The following is a 17,091-nucleotide window of genomic DNA, read 5'->3' as shown; positions in this document are numbered from 1 at the left end:
GAAGAAAGTGTAAAGCCTGTCTCTATGCGTGCATACGGTCGATCCTGTCTCTTCTCTCGTCTTTTTCTTTCTCTCTCTCTCCTCAGCATGCGTATGTTTATGTCTTGTTTTAATATGTAATGAGATTGTCAAAAAGGATTTTGTATTAAAGCAAATTATCGGTTAGCAGCGCCAAGTTTTTGTAGTAAATATTATTTGTATTAAATATTATGTGTAATCTTTATCATTTGTTGTAGGAAAACTTAGTTACCAGCTCAATAGTTTTTCTAAGTTTAAATAATATAATTCAAAATATTAGACTACAACATTTAAATCTAAAAAGCTAATTATAACTAATATATTTTTTTAGTTGTACAAATATTTATGAGGAATGACATTAACTAACTCTTAAAAATTATTTGGAGTGTGTATTATAACATTTTGTTTTTTAATTTATTTGTATTAAAACTTATTTGCCAGCTCAATATTATCTTCTTTATTCCTTGCCAATATACTTCCTGACAATTGTTTTTTGCAGGCGCACAGCAGCCTCGTATCGGCGCACAGCAGCCAATAATTAATACAAAGGCTAATATTTATAGTTTAATTTTATATTTAAGGATCTTCTTAAGTTTATCGTTAAATACTTCGTAATTAACAAAATTGTATCTAAAGACAACTTAAGACAATCAAAGCCATATCAGACTAAAGATTGAGATTGAGATTGAATTAGAATTTGACCAACTAATTGGTTACATTCATTTCAATCTTAATCTCAACATCTTTAGTCTGATACGGGATTAATGAAAAATTAAACTATAAATGTCAGCCAAAGAATAATAAAGTAATGTTCTAGTTTGTATAAACATCTACTTTATAGTTGGCGCATTTTTTTTTCTATATATATCATTACTTTTGTAGAAAAAAAAACGTAATACTCTAATTTTAGTGTCAAATCTAAAAATTTTTATTATTAAAAAACTGGCTAAAAAATAGTAATAATGTTTTAGTTTTATAAAAATATTTGTTTTTATAATTGGCGCAAAATATTTAAATATCACTATTTTTGTAGAGAAGTTAATTTGTGTGTGTGAGTATAAACTTAAAAATTTCAGGAACATATTTGACAGTATATTTAATACTTAAGTTGAACTATCCAAAGAATATACCACTTAGGTTGAGATTAATCAAAAGTTTTATCTTAAATTTGTGATTTTTTTCCGTAAAAGATATATATTAATTAGGTTGAATTTGATACACTTAGTATTATATATTTAGGTTGATTATCCAAAAGAATATACCACTTAGGTTGAGATTAATCAAAAGTTTTATCTTGAATTTGTGATTTTTTCCTTAAAAGAAAAATATCACTTAGGTTGAATTTAAATCAAAAGTATTATCTTGGATTTTGTTATATATTACTTAAGTTGAACAATCCAATAATTTTTTCCTTAAAGGAAAAACCACACACTTGGCGCCTTTTTTTTACCTTTTTTAAAAAGGTAATTTTGTTCGGATATCACGCATTTTGTATTGTTTATAGACCACTTAGACTGAATTTGATTTATGTATCACTTAGAATTAATTTAATGAAATTTATTTACTTTATACTTGATAAGTAAATGATTTTTTTCCATTCCATATATCACTTTGGTTGAATTTGATCAAAAGTATTATCTTGAATTTTATAAATTTTTTTTTTAATTAAAAGAAAACCAGATTTAGCGCTTTTTTACCTTTTTTAAAAAGTATAATTACATTGCTAAACATATTATAAAAAATTAATATTTATATTAAATTAAGAATACATTTTGCTGAATATTATTATTTATTATCAACTTTTTCTAAAATAATATATAAATATCTTTAGCACCTCTAGGCCATTGCTTTTTGGTAATTTGCACATCATCTGCTTCAATCCAATTGCACAATCCTTCTTTACACATACTTGTAAAATGACCATTTTCAATACATGAACCATGATGAAATATAGCGTTCATAACTTTATATATTGTCCAGCTATTAATATTTTACTTGTCGGGATAGCGCATAAATTAAATTTTTGGTACTTTTACTAAGCTACCATTTTGTAATGAAAATAGACTTAAACATATAATAACTATCTCTTTTGCCAATTTTATTTCTTTCTTAAATAATAACTCATTTCCTTCACAACGTTCACATGATTTATTATGTAATTCAAACCAATGTGAAAAATGATATTTAATAAATCATTAAGATTAAAACTTTTTTTCTTTAAATTGTTAACAGGAATTGAAAGAATAACATTATTATCCGTAGTAACTTTTGTATTACTACATAATTTGCATCGAGTAGTAAAAATAACTGATGTTCTACTACAATTTTTTATAAAATCGTATTTTGTGCAAAGAGCTGTAAGAAAATCGAATAATCTCGTTAATACAAGTTGAAAAATACTCTCCTAAGTATTCCCGTATTGCATAGGTATTTAAATTATGTATTCCATTTTCATATCGGTGAGTTAAAATACTTAAAACATCTAATTTATCAGAATTAAATAATTGTTTTCTAATAATATTTAAATGAAATAAACATTGCAATCCAGCATTTGCATAACATGAAACTTTGTCAATATTTGTAAAACCCGTAAAATCCAACAAGTAGTACTACGTCGAACTTTTTGATCCGACTGTTGAACGGAAGTAATTGTCTTCCACAATGTCCATGGCGTATCTTTAACTTTATGATATCGTTCTTTTGAAATAGTAATAATTTGTTCTTCCGGTTTATGTATTCGTTTTAACCGATTATATTCGATAATTGCCTCTTCACTAGCTATTACACACGAAGGGTCAAATTAATCAAATGCAATCCATCCAGAGATGTCACACGGGATAATGCAACATAAATCTGACCACAACTAAACACAGAATTACCTATATCTGTAACAACATTTTGCAAACTTAATCCTTGAGCTTTATGAATGGTAATACCATAACTCAAAGATATTGGAAATTGTTTCCTAATAACAAATGCTTTTTCCATAACTTGAAATTTGACACTTATTCTTTCAATAAAATATTCCAAATCAGATGGTAAAAGAAGTTTGATTTTTTCTACATAATCCGTAGATGGATCTTGCACAACTGAAATAACTGTAGCAATTGTACCATTTACAAGGCCTAAACTAGCATCAATGTTACGTCTTATCATAACTTTTGCTCCAATTTTAATTGTAATTCGTTTGAAAAGCCCAGCTGTCCTACTATTATCATCATCATTATCCGTCAATAACTTTGTTACTCTTTTTTTAATATATGGAATACATTCAATCTCATCTTCAGCAATTAATAATATTTCTTTTGAAGCAATGCGACTTAACATTGCATTGTTAAGAACATCACACATATGACAAGTAGGGAGTAAACAAACGGCATCAGAAGGCAAATTATCAATAAAATTACATAATTCACCTAATCTTTCTTCGAAAGACTTACCTATAAAAGATATTTTTCTTTTTTCGAGAATGTCACAATCAGATTTTGTCAGTAAACCAATACGAATTCTCGAAAGTAATTCACGATAAGATCCATCTCCTTGTTGGCGCATATTGATCGTTAATTCATCGTAATCAAATAAAGTAGTCCATAAATTAACAGCATTTAAGGAACCAAGAAATTTCTTAACTTTTACATTTGATAAATCTACGAAGGCAGGATCTTCATGTACAGGAGGTAATTGAAGCAAATCTCCAAATAGAAGAATATGCACTCGACCAAACCAACCATTATCACAATCAATAGTATCAAATATTTCAGATAATCGAAAATGTATATACAATAAAATCAAATTAGATATCATTGATATCTCATCAATTATAAAAAGAATAACATCTTGAGGTCTGCTCGTAAAACTTTTAATACATGATCAGCTAATTGTTTATAATTAGGAGTAGAACCATGTTCAACGGGTAATTGAAGTAATCTATGTACTGTCAAACCATTTATATTAAATGCTGCTATACCAGTGGGCGCTGCTATTGCAGTATCCTTATTAAGATTTTGTTTTATCCAGCATTTAATAGTTTTAATCAAGAAACTTTTACCAGTGCCTCCTTCTCCACTAACGTATAGTCGTAATAACGATTTTTTATCTGACACGGTATTAATGACTCTATCAAATACTCTTTTTTGATCTGCATTCAATTTTGAAATCATTTCAGATATATCGATTTTTTCTTCGTGACCACCGAGATCTTTAAAATCTTGCATTGCTTCACCAGCTTGAATATTTTGAACACCTATCGGATTATCAGGATCATCTTGAGACAGATGCTGTTTTTCGTCAATCTGTTGTTGAACCAATTCCTTCACAGTTTCATATGCTTGTTTTAATTCTTCCATTTTTTCATGATACTGCAATGCTTCGACGAGATGTAATTTTACCTTATGAAATGATTCCGCATAAGTATCACACCATTTTTAAGATTTTCCATTTTTCGCCATGGTTGAAACATAAGAAGTAATGAAAAGAAATAATTTTCCGGCCGCGTCTTAACATCATATTTATAATGATTAATGAGATGTCCACGTTGTCGCCGTTTAAGGTAATAACCATTATCCATTTTGTAATATTTAATATTTTTACTTTGTGGTTTAATTTTTGTAATATCATGCCATTGCATAAATTCATATAAACACATCGATTCAAATTCTTTCGGTCTATGTGGATAATGGTCATCTATTACAGACGCACAAAATATATCTGTAGAATCTCTATCGAGAGCTTCAACTTCCTTAACGTTTTTGACTCTTCTATATCGTATCTGATTCGTATCCAACCATTTAATCGTCGTATTTCGATCAGTTCCATATAAAGGAATACTTAGCAATGTATCCGCAGCTTCAAGAGCTCCACATTCTCTATTATTTAAAAATCGTAATCCAATATTCCAAAGACAGCTTGCTATCGACTTGTTTGTCTGATTTTTACAATCAAGAATATCTTCAGATAATTCACATTGTCCTGCTTTATTTACATACTTACTTATGTACATATTAATAAACCTTGAATTTTCTCCAATATATTGTATATCCATATTTCCATTCCATGCAGTAAGAGTAGGAGGATTATAGTCATTTATATAACCCTCTCTCTCCGTTCGAGGAATATCATAAAGCCTACTTCTAGACTTTAACTGTTTCCTACCTGCTATCGAACTTACAACATCTCTTAAACATAACGTATCCGTAACAGGGCGAGGAAATCCGAAACGACATATACGACCAACTTTACGTCCCATTTTCTTAGAACGAAGACAATAATTGTTATGTTTGTGTTGTTGGTATGTATTAACTCGCTCATATAATAATGGAGAAATATTTTTATCTGGCATTTTACAAGTTACATATTGTAAAATAAATTCAGAAATTTCTTTTTCAGAAGATACACCAATAATTGGTGCATCTTTAATCCAAATTAACATATGAAATGTTGTATCCCTCTACCTTGATATTCTCGTCGCCAGAAGTAATGTGTAACTTCTCCGATCGGATGATCTTCGGAACAAATAAAATCAATCATTGCTCGAAACTTATTATCGAGAAATCTCGACGCTGATACAGGATCTCTAGCAACGAGAGCACTAGTGGAAGACGAATCGTCACACCAACCATTTACTTCACGAATGTATTGACCTAAATCATCCCACATCCATTCACTAGGACTCAATGTTAAAAACCATGTCGCAGGTCCGTAATGTTGTATCATGCACTCTAAATCATATCTTGGTCTACGCCAATATTGTGCTGTATTTCTCAAGGTAGAAAATATTGTACTCAAATCAGACTCCAATAATTCTTTTTGCACTGCTTGTAAATATTCCGAAGCCGTATAACGATCTCGCAAATTGGTTACATTCAATTTATGATAAATACCGCGCTTTAATTGACGATTATTCGCATTATTTAATAAATAAAACAAATATTGTTGATTCAATCTGTATTGGGGATGTTTAGAAGTCAAACGACATTTAATATATTCATGTTCATGAAGTTTAATTTGTCTAGTTTCATGTTGTCCATTAACACCAAAAGGATATAAATCTGGAAAACATAATAGATCTAAAAATTTTTCACGGTTATCCAGAGGTAGTTCTTCAATTTTTAACATTTGATACAAAGCGTTAGCACTTTCACGTGTTTTTTTTTCATATAAAGGATAAATGGTATACTGTTCATAATAACTCTCCTTGTCATCGATAACCTGAGTTAACATAGCGTCACCTTGAAGATTTAAAACAATAGCTTCTGCATTATTTTTTGTTTCTTGCATTTCAATTTTGGAATTTAATAATGTACCATCATTATCATTATTATCCGATACAAATTCAGTATCATTTTCTGTCTCTTTTATTTCAAAAAATTCTACATTTTTTTCCGAACATAATCCATCGCAAGTATCTGGCAGTATAATGTGTTTATAAAGGTGATTATTACGTTTTAACCATACCAAAGCATCAAATACTTTTTTAAGATTTACCATTTCTTCCCAAATAATTTTTGCTTTTGTCGGAATACCTCTAACTAAAATGTACAATTCCATATTATTTTTATTTATCGCATCAGTTTTCGAACATATTTTGTTCATTGTTTGTTCTAATGGTAATGGTAAATGAAATGTTCTACCTTTTACTTTCTGTACCATCTGCCTATGAGGCAACCTTTTATTCATCACAGTTCCCATTTTAACAACAGTTTGAAATGCTTTAGCCCTTTGTATTAACATTTTTTCGAATGAATTAAGAGACGATATTACTTCGGGAACATTTTGGATAAATAGATTGTTTAAAATACAATAAGCAGGCATTAATCCATTACGGAATTTTCTTTGGCAATAAAGACATATGTATTGCGGATCAATATATAGATTTTTTATACGTGCCATTAAATCTCTCCAAATTGGAATATCTAATTGTGTTTTAACCTTACTAATTTCAGATACACTTTTCTTATAGCAAAGTCTCTCACATGAAATACAAGCATATCGAGGTGTGTCCATGGAACGTTTAGTCAACGCCTTAAATGCTTTGCTATATTTAGAAATAATATCATCATCACTCAAATCAGTTAAACTTTGATGATGTTTGTACATATTTGCTCGATCTTGTGCCAAAGTTATAAGTTCATTTAATGTATCGATAATCGCCAGAATTTAAAAGCTTTTTCTAGATCTATTAACTTTCGATAGTCTGCTCTATTCGATAAATCAAACGTTTAATATGTCTCACTTTTGGAAAATTGAGGTGATAATAATTGAATAGAAAGAGACATTGCTTTACAAGATTGGATAAATGTAACAAGCCTGCGTATGACCTAATTTGTCAGTCAAATCGTTTACTGTACATTTCTGATAAACCTTGCGCAATAACTCTGGTATTTTCTTTAAAGTACATATATTTATTACTTCGAGAAACTTTTTATAACGATCAATTACAAACGAATCAATTTTACACGAAGCGTTGCACAACCATGCTTTTTTAGCTTGTGCTTCTATTAAAGGTAATACATTTATAATTTGACCTTTCACGTTGTTATTAAAGGTTGCAATGAAGTCAATTGCTCGCTATATGTAGAATCAATAAAATAATTTTCGGAAGAAGCTGTATGACCCCGATACACCACATAACGCATGTAATTTATCATCAATTGTTAAACACTCAGTAACGAGAGTTAAGTGTACTTCAGCCTTTTTTTTCAATACAGCTAATATTTTATACATATTGTGAATATAATTATTTCTAATCTGCATAGACCAACGCCAAATTTTTTCAGCTTCTAATCGTCTTTCAATTTTGTTTTTAATATTAAGTTTATTCATAATATCTGTTATTGTTACGGGATTATGCATATGTACTGTAATTTTTTTGACCAAAACTTACTATATTTTTTAATAATATTTCGATCAACACATTTTTTTACAGAATTAAATTTTAACATATTTTTTCTCGTAATATTGTTTATTATACAACCATTTTACGATCAAAAATATTTTCTGTATCTATCTTCGTTCATGTGTGAATGTTTAAAATAATGTATTCTCTTACGCAAACGATTTTTTTGTAAATTTTTTTTTATATTGACGTCGCTTTTTAAACACGATTATTAGTAAATTTTTTTTATATTGATCCCGTTGCTTAGCCCGATTTTGTTCTAAATTTTGTTGATATTGAAACCGCTTTTTAGCACGATTATTCAGTAAAATCTTTTTTATATTGATCCCGTTGCTTAGCCCGATTTTGTTCTAAATTTGGTTGATTTTGTTTTAAATTTGTTGATATCGAAACCGTTTTTAGCACGATTATTCAGTAAATCTTTTTATATTGATCTCGTTGCTTAGCCCGATTTTGTTCTAAATTTTCTTGATATCGAAGCCGCTTTTTAGCACGGATATTTTCCAAATCATCGTCTATATAACGTTTTTTACTACGATTATCGTCAATTTTTTTCATATTGACGTTGCTTTTTATTAACATGATTATTCAATAAATCTGTTTTATAATCGATCCAGTTGCTTAGCCCGATTTTGTTCTAAGTTTGTTGATCTTGAAGCCGCTTTTTAAGACAAACATTTTCTAAATCATCGTCTAGGTAACGTTTTTTACCATGATTATCTTCAATATCACATTTATTTTTCGAAGAATTATATTCGACCATATAACATTTTTTAACCTGATTATTATCAATATTATGACATTCATTCTTCAAAGTATTTTTTTTAGATAATCTCTTTATACGTTGAGCATTAGCTATAGCTTCTCTTGCTTTTATTACTGCTAATGGAAGTACTTTTTGAGGAACACCATAATTTAAATCCTGAGGAAAATGCTCAATCACATTAGATTCAAAAATTTTTAATAGATGCGAACGCATTAGACTATGGTCATATCTTACTTTTTCAGGTTTAATGTTATATAATAACGAAATAGCAAAAGCTATTGCAAAAACACCACAATCATTACCATTTGGTTGTTGTTGCACAGTCGGAAATCTGACTGAATGTGTCTCAAAATCATATGTTGGAAATAATCTTTTCAAGAATTGTTTGTGATCTTTATGTAATATTTTATTATTTAAGGAATCATATATAAATATATTTTTTCTATCGTAATAACTACATACCCAATGTGACGGACTATACAATATTTGAATATGTTTTGTATCTGGTAATACAGGTTGTATCAAATGAGGAAGCTGTATTCGCCATGTTCCAACAGGTTTATAGTCCGAACAGTTTTGTAAAAGTTCATGAAAATGATCAATATGGTCATCGTTAAGCCATTCATTTTGAATAATAATATCTTTATTTTCAGGTTTTAAAATAATAATTTCTTTTTCCTTTGGAGACATTTTATTTGAAAAACTTACTACAATTTTTCACAAACGTTCGATTGTTATAAGTGCAAAGCAGTGAATTTTTATAGATCCACAGCAACCGATTTTTATAGACACAGCGACCGATTTTTAAAGGCGCACAGCAGCCAATTTTTAAAGGCGCACAGCAGCCAATATTTATAGGCGCACAGCAGCCAATATTTATAGGCGCACAGCAGCCAATATTTATAAGCGCACAGCAGCCGATTTTTATAGGCGCACAGCAGCCGGATTTTATAGGCGCACAGCAGCCGGATTTTATAGGCGCACAGCAGCCGATTTTATAGGCGCACAGCAGCCGAATAATGTGATATGTATATATAAGAAATATGTAAAGAAAGAAGAAAGAAAAAGAAGACAAAACACAAAAAGATACAGAAAGAGAAATAAAAATAAGAAATACAAATAAAAATAAAAAGCTTTACCTTTCTTCTCTAAATTAGTAGAACCTCTTCTAAATTAGTAGATAATATAAGTATCTATATGAAAACGTAAAAAAGACAATTATTGCATACAAAACATCATCCATCCACAATGACCGCAGTAGTAAAGTTGTAATGCAATCACATTAACGATTGGCGTTTGCGATTGTCTCTTGATCAATGGACAAATGGCTAAAGCTTTCTAATTGACAAGATTGTCAAGAGACAATCGTAAACGCAAACGTGAACACAGATGCAATCGCTAATATGATTCGGGCATAACATATTTCAAAAGTCTGATCCACTCCCTAAAGCTTGGAAACAGCTTTAAAACATGATGAACATGTGGACTTGAATAACGTTGACAAGATCAGAAGGTCACCTTAATATTGATATATCAACATGATGTCCTCTTGACCTTGACAACATTAAAGTCAAATTCATACATATTTTTCTCATAATATCCTACTTACAACTTTCATCTGAAACATTTTTCCGTATTTAGGCTGGTATTCATAGTCGAATCTTATTTAAAGATCGTCTCCAGCAATGTCTTAAGATGCTAATATGGCTCTGTGATTGGTTGTTGGCATCTTAAGACAATACTTAAGATAATCTTAAATATAAGATTCGACTGTGAATACCAGCCTTAAAGTCGTTTCCAGGATTTAAGTAATAAGTCAATAGAAACGCTCTGTTTAGAAATAAAATATTAATATTTTTTCAGTTTATTTTATTAAATATAACATAATGTAAAAATTAGATAAAGCAAACAAGCATCGAGAACGTAGTATACTTATATACGTAAAGATATAGACCGGTATTCACAATCGGATCTTATATTTAATTCATCTTAAGTACTGTCTTAAAATGCCATCCGTCAATCACAGAGCCGTATTAACATCTTAAGACATTGCTCGAGACGATCTTTAAATAAGATTCGACTATGAATACCATAGATCGATATTCATAGTCGAATCTTATTTAAAGATTGTCTCGAGCAATGTCTTAAGATGTTAATACGACTTGGTCGATGGCATCTTAAGGCTGTACTTAAGATGATCTTAAATATAAGAATCGACTATGAATGGGCCATAAATTTACTTATATTTTCATAAAAAAGTTAGCTTTTCAAATTAACAAGTAAGCTTTTCAATACAAGATGTTCTGTATTTCTAAAAGAAAATTAATCCACTGATTGGTGTATACTTTTTTAGGATTAACGATCACATTTTTACTTTTTCAGAAATACAGAATCGATTCCCAGACGTTAAAAACCAACCAAAAGTTTGATTATTTCAATCAGTAGCAAAATATCAGATTAAAATCAGTATAAATCAAAACATAACCATGTTTCACTTTTAATGCCCGTTTACTTTTATATTTAATTTTGGAAAATTCTGAGTCTACTTTGAAAATAATTACACATTTTCTTCTTGATACTTACTAAAATATTACCTTCAATACTTTCTTCTCGCCTTTGATTAACAATAATCAAATTAATTATATTGACAATCTGTATCAATAAAACCACAACCATAAACAAAAATGAAGACACCATTCAAACGGCCATAAAATTTCTAAAGCTGAGTTCGTAAACATCACTGCCATGTACCTGCATATGGTACGTTCGGGGAGCCGCTATTAGCGCTACCAACATCAGTCTATCTTCATTGCTCATTAAAAGCAGAACAAGAACAGACTTATGCTGATAGTAATAGCGTCTCCCCGAACGCACTCATATATTCCAGTGTGTCTCCATCCACGTCACATCGACCCATGTCGAAAATGGCGGCAAACAAGGATATTATGTAAGTATAAAAAATATAACGTATCTCGTAAAAATATTAATCATTAAATATAATAAAAATAATACGTTTAATTTCAGCAATATGGAAATCGACAGTGAAGGAGATGAATTAATAGCCAATGCAGCTTCTCAAATTGAGAAGCTGCACGTGCAACAAGTCGCACCTGCAGCTTCTCAATTTGAGGAGCTGCAAGAAAATGCGCTACCGGCGGCGATTCCATTGCCGCCGACGACAACGTCGATCCCGCCGCCGCCGACGACGTCGATCCCGCCGCCGCCGACGACGTCGATCCCGCCGCCGCCGACGACGTCGATCCCGCCGCCGCCGACGACGTCGATCCCGCCGCCGCCGACATCGATCCCGTTGCCGCCGACAACGTCAGTCCCGCCGCCGCCGACGTCGGTCCCGCCGCCGTCGACGTCGTCGATCTCATCAGTGATGTGGTGGGGGGCCACACCAACGTGGCCATACCCATGGGGAGTACCCCACGGACTATTGATGACCCCACCACCACCACCACCACCAACACAACCGCCACAGGAGCGGACAAGACGTAAGTAAAAAATACTCCAGGTTTTCTATAAAATATATTAATATCAAGGTCTGGTCTGTGATACACATCAGTTTTTTTTCGGTGCAACAATGCAGCACGGTCAGCCACAAAAAAATAGTCTGTATCACGGATCAGATATTTTTATATTTTGTTTATTATAGTTAATTTATTTTTCCTTATTACAGCTCCTCGATGGCAACGAGCAGGGCGCGGGCGAAGAAGGGGCCGCGGAGGGCAGCACATAAGAGGAAGGGGCCGCGGAGGGCAAAATATATACATAACTTATAAGTAAGAGGTAAGTAAGATAAAGAGCACAGTCGGGCTCACGCTGCGCTTTCACTTGGCACGAGCCACTACCATGTCTCTTGATAGATGTGGACTATAAAAATACTGTTATGTGACAATAGTTACAAACGATCAAGGAATTCCTTGATCCGCAGCTACTATCACATTACAGTATAATTTTAATACATGTACAAAATAACAAAATTTTTTATTATTGTTTCAGAGCAATGCCATGGATGTATATATATAAAAAATACATATAATATGTATATAAATATGTATAAATATGTAAAATACATAATAAATATTTTAAAAAAATTTATTTATTTTGTTATTTATTGAATCACACGAGAGTATATATTATACATGGAACGAAACTTCTAATATAAAAATTATGTATAACAAAGTACAACATAAACTTGTTAAAGTCATCGACGACTCTGATGGAGGTGAAAGCCTTGGAAGTTACTGCCGTTACATGTGTCTGTCTCATACGCTTATGATCTGCCGAGATGATACCGAGGAGGAAAGAGCCAAGATTAGTAAGCTTCAGGTGTACTCTGTTTAAAATGTATTCTCCGACCCACGTAAATGGGTTTCTACTGCGTCACTATTGCAGATGATCGAATCGGAATGGAATTTCATTAACTTAATAGGAAAATAATTTAACTTTAATGTTAATTTTAAATTAATATGTAAAGTTAATTTCTATTTCACTACCAGAATGCATTACGAATATCTCTCATTGTGATGACAGACATTGTGTGCTTTCCAGCAAGACAGTGTAACACAGTGTCCATTAGTGTGAGAAAGAACATGTCAGTGTGTCTCGCTCACACTAATGGACACTGTGTTACACTGTGTCTTGCTGGAAAGCACACAATGGGTGCGTTCGGGAAGAGCTATTAGCGCTACCAGCATCAGTCCATCTTCATTACTCATTAAAAGTAGAACAAGGATAAACTGATGCTGATAGCGCTAATAGCGTCTCCCGAACGCACCCAATGTCTGTCATCACAATGAGAAATATTGTAATGCATTCTGGTAGTGATTAATTTAAATTAATATGTAAAGTTAATTTCTATTCACTACCAGAATGCATTACGAATATTTCTCATTGTGATGACAGACATTGTGTGCTTTCCAGCAAGACACAGTGTAACACAGTGTCCATTAGTGTGAGCGAGACACACTGACATGTTCTTTCTCACACTAATGGACACTGTGTTACACTGTCTTGCTGGAAAGCACACAATGTCTGTCATCACAATGAGAGATATTCGTAATGCATTCTGGTAGTGAAATAGAAATTAACTTTACATATTAATTTAAAATTAACATTAAAGTTAAATTATTTTCCTATTAAGTTAATGAAATTCCATTCCGATTCGATCATCTGCAATAGTGACGCAGTAGAAACCCATTTACGTGGGTCGAAATACATTTTAAACAGAGTACACTTGAAGCTTACTAATCTTGGCTCTTTCCTCCTCGGTATCATCTCGGCAGATCATAAGCGTATGAGACAGACACATGTAACGGCAGTAACTTCCAAGGCTTTCACCTCCATCAGAGTCGTCGATGACTTTAACAAGTTTATGTTGTACTTTGTTACATAATTTTTATATTATGTTGCACACTGTCAATGAGATACGCAATGTGAGATAGTTGGAGACCAGAGAGAAACCTCTCCGAGGTTTTTCTCTATGGAGATTGATTGAGGTACTCGTGAGATCATCGATGGAAGACCTTTGAGAAAGGTAAAAAGAAGAGAAAAAAAAAGAGTGAGAGCGGTCAGTGGAAAGAATTATTTTGTGTAATTCAATTGTATTGTATACTGGTGTCAATGAAAAATAGATAAAATAAAGGGGCTATCTCATTTAAACAGATTCTACATGAAGTATATAATGCTCGTAGAACTTATACTTATGTATGCTACTATATGTCCCAAGTTGTTCAAAGAAGTCGATGGAAACAATAGTCTAATTATCAATATTAGTATTACTTGTAAAGATCATGATATATTTTAAATATATCATTCGTGATACCATTGCTATATTTTTTATTTATTACATGTAATTCTTTTATATATAAATATAATATGCTATTTTATGTTTTCAGAATAATGGATGTTAAATGTGCCACAAGATTTTATTGACAAGTATGGTTCCATGTCCAATAAGACATCGAGCTAGGCTCATCTCAGGTCGAGTATTAACTCATTTCTGCTGATATTATTTATAAAAAATCTTTGTTGCATTAATTATTTTAATGATCTTAAACTCTACCAAATATCAATTGTAATTCGGACTTCAGTTCAGCTTTGAAAAATCTTGATGGCAAATTATACCCTTTGGATAGAGAACGAAGATACAGATATTGCAAGTACTTTAGAAAAGGTTTTAACCACGTCACGAGTGGAATATATCCATAACCATATTCACTTGTCATCAATAAAATCTTGTGACACATCTAACATCCATTATTCTGAAAGCATAAAATAGCATATTATATTTACATGCAACAGGAATGATATATTTAAAATATATAAGTTTACTCACCGTGATCATGATCTTTATAAGTAATACTGATATTGACAATACATACATAAGTATGAGTTCTAATATATTTCATGTAGAATCTGATTAATTATTTTTGTCCTAGCATTCCAATATTAATTTATAGAATTTATTTGGACAGGTGATTATCTCCTTTGGAGGAAAACAGTCAATCCCACATATAATACTACGAGATAATGCCATTAATTGTATTTACAAGTTAGTTTCGTTTATAAAAAACTATTTTATAGTTTGATTTCTATGATATTTAGATGAGATAGCTCTTTAGTAAATCTACATCACATAATCTCAAATATATCTCATTAACATCAATGTACAATACGATTGATACACAAAACTTGCATACCTCGACTGCTCCGCTTTCCACTTTTGTCAGTTCCCATTCTTTCCATTGACCGCTCTCGTTTTTCTCTTTCTCTCTCTCTCTCTTCTCTCTCTCTTCTCTTCTCTCTCTCTTTCTCTGCCTCCTTCCCTCTCTCAAAGTTCTTCACTCAATGATCTCACGAGTACTTCAATCTCCACAGAGAGAAACCTCGGAAAGGTTCTCTCTGGTCTCCAACTGTCTCACGTTGCCTATATCACTTACAGGAAATACATGTAAATTACATGTGATTATTATATAGACATTACCAGTTATTAAGTGATACTATAGTCCACATACTTCGTTGTGATAGCTTTAGACAAGATTTCACGTATTTTACCTACCTAATAAATTGTAACTATTCTCTTATCTGACTAGTACACCTTCAAATAATCCTTTAGGTATAAAACACACAATAATAATTCATTGAATTTAATCAACAGCAACAGCAGCATACATGCCTCACAGTAAATCTTTGATGTCAATCAATTATAATGGCATAACATGCCTCTCGATCTCTTTCTTTCTTTTCTCATGCACTCTTTTTTCTTTTTCTATTCTTCTTCTGATTCAATGTTCTTCCTCTCTTTTTTTTTTAATATAACTGAAATAAAACATAACACAAAGTATTACTCTTATCTCAGAATACTTTATTCCATAAAGAATAAAAATGTGTAACTTATCTGATTCAAATTAGGCACAGCTGTATTTCTTTCCACCATGTAATATCCACGATGTAATATGCAAGTTATCATATCCATCGCAGATTAAAACATCACACATGAAATGACAATTGATAGCTACATTCCAGTTCCCGTTCTATCCACTGACTGCTCTCGCTGTCTCTTTTTCTCTCTCTTTCTGCCCCCTTCCTTCTCTCAAAGTTCTATATATATTCGATGATCACCAGTACCTCAAACAACAGCAAATTAGTATCATACCTCTCAAAACTTTTACCTCTTTCAAAATAGACATCAGTCACTGTTAGACATAATGGTATAAGGCCTGGTCTATAATAGCTAGAAGTAAGAAGTAAGAGTAAGAGTAAGGTAATTTCCTTCTGCGCTGTAATTGACCAAGCGTTAAGAAAAGCAGGAGTAGGAGTAAGACAAATGAAAATAATTTATTTCGCTTACGCCCTTATGCCAGCTTTCTTACGCTGGATTAATCCTTTTATGCCTAATCTTACTTCTTATTCCATGCTTATTCCAGCTATCGTAGACCAGGCCTTATACCGTTATGTCTAATAGTAACTGATGTGTCTTTTAAAAAAAACAATATATTAAGAGGTAAAAGTTTTGAGAGGAGAGACCAGGCATAACGCAAGATCTATAGTGTCAGCAGGAGTAATGAAGTGAGGATGAGGAATAAGAGTATAACAATTGATCATTTCATATTTTCTTACTTCTTATCTTACTTCCTACTCTATTACTCCTGCTGACATTACGGCTAGTATCATATCACATAGTCGAATCTTATTTAAAGATCGTCTCAAGTAATGTCTTAAGAATGATCTTAAATAAACCGACTATGAATACCGGCCGTAGATCTTGCATGCATAATACTTCACGAACTGTCATTATTAATAACAACATAACCTCACACTGCACGTCACTTCGCGCGAACTCCTGGCGACTCACATAACCCATTATTACACACGATGCAACCGTAGTAACGATGCGAATTCG

The 17,091-nt window shown here is 31.8% G+C and overlaps 1 long non-coding RNA gene across 1 annotated transcript; it reads left to right on the top strand.

Annotated features, from left to right (window-relative positions):
• Positions 1–11,954: 11,954 nt before the first annotated feature.
• Positions 11,955–12,741, top strand: LOC118648539. The gene is made up of 3 exons (XR_004965323.1): positions 11,955–12,178; positions 12,364–12,473; positions 12,687–12,741. It is a non-coding gene; the product is annotated as an uncharacterized LOC118648539 (long non-coding RNA).
• Positions 12,742–17,091: the final 4,350 nt, after the last annotated feature.

This window comes from Monomorium pharaonis, unplaced genomic scaffold, assembly GCF_013373865.1.
Source record: "Monomorium pharaonis isolate MP-MQ-018 unplaced genomic scaffold, ASM1337386v2 scaffold_500, whole genome shotgun sequence".
Taxonomy (NCBI): domain Eukaryota; kingdom Metazoa; phylum Arthropoda; class Insecta; order Hymenoptera; family Formicidae; genus Monomorium; species Monomorium pharaonis.
The sequence above is the reverse complement of the archived record's forward strand: the minus strand, read 5'-3'. Positions and strand labels throughout refer to the sequence as shown.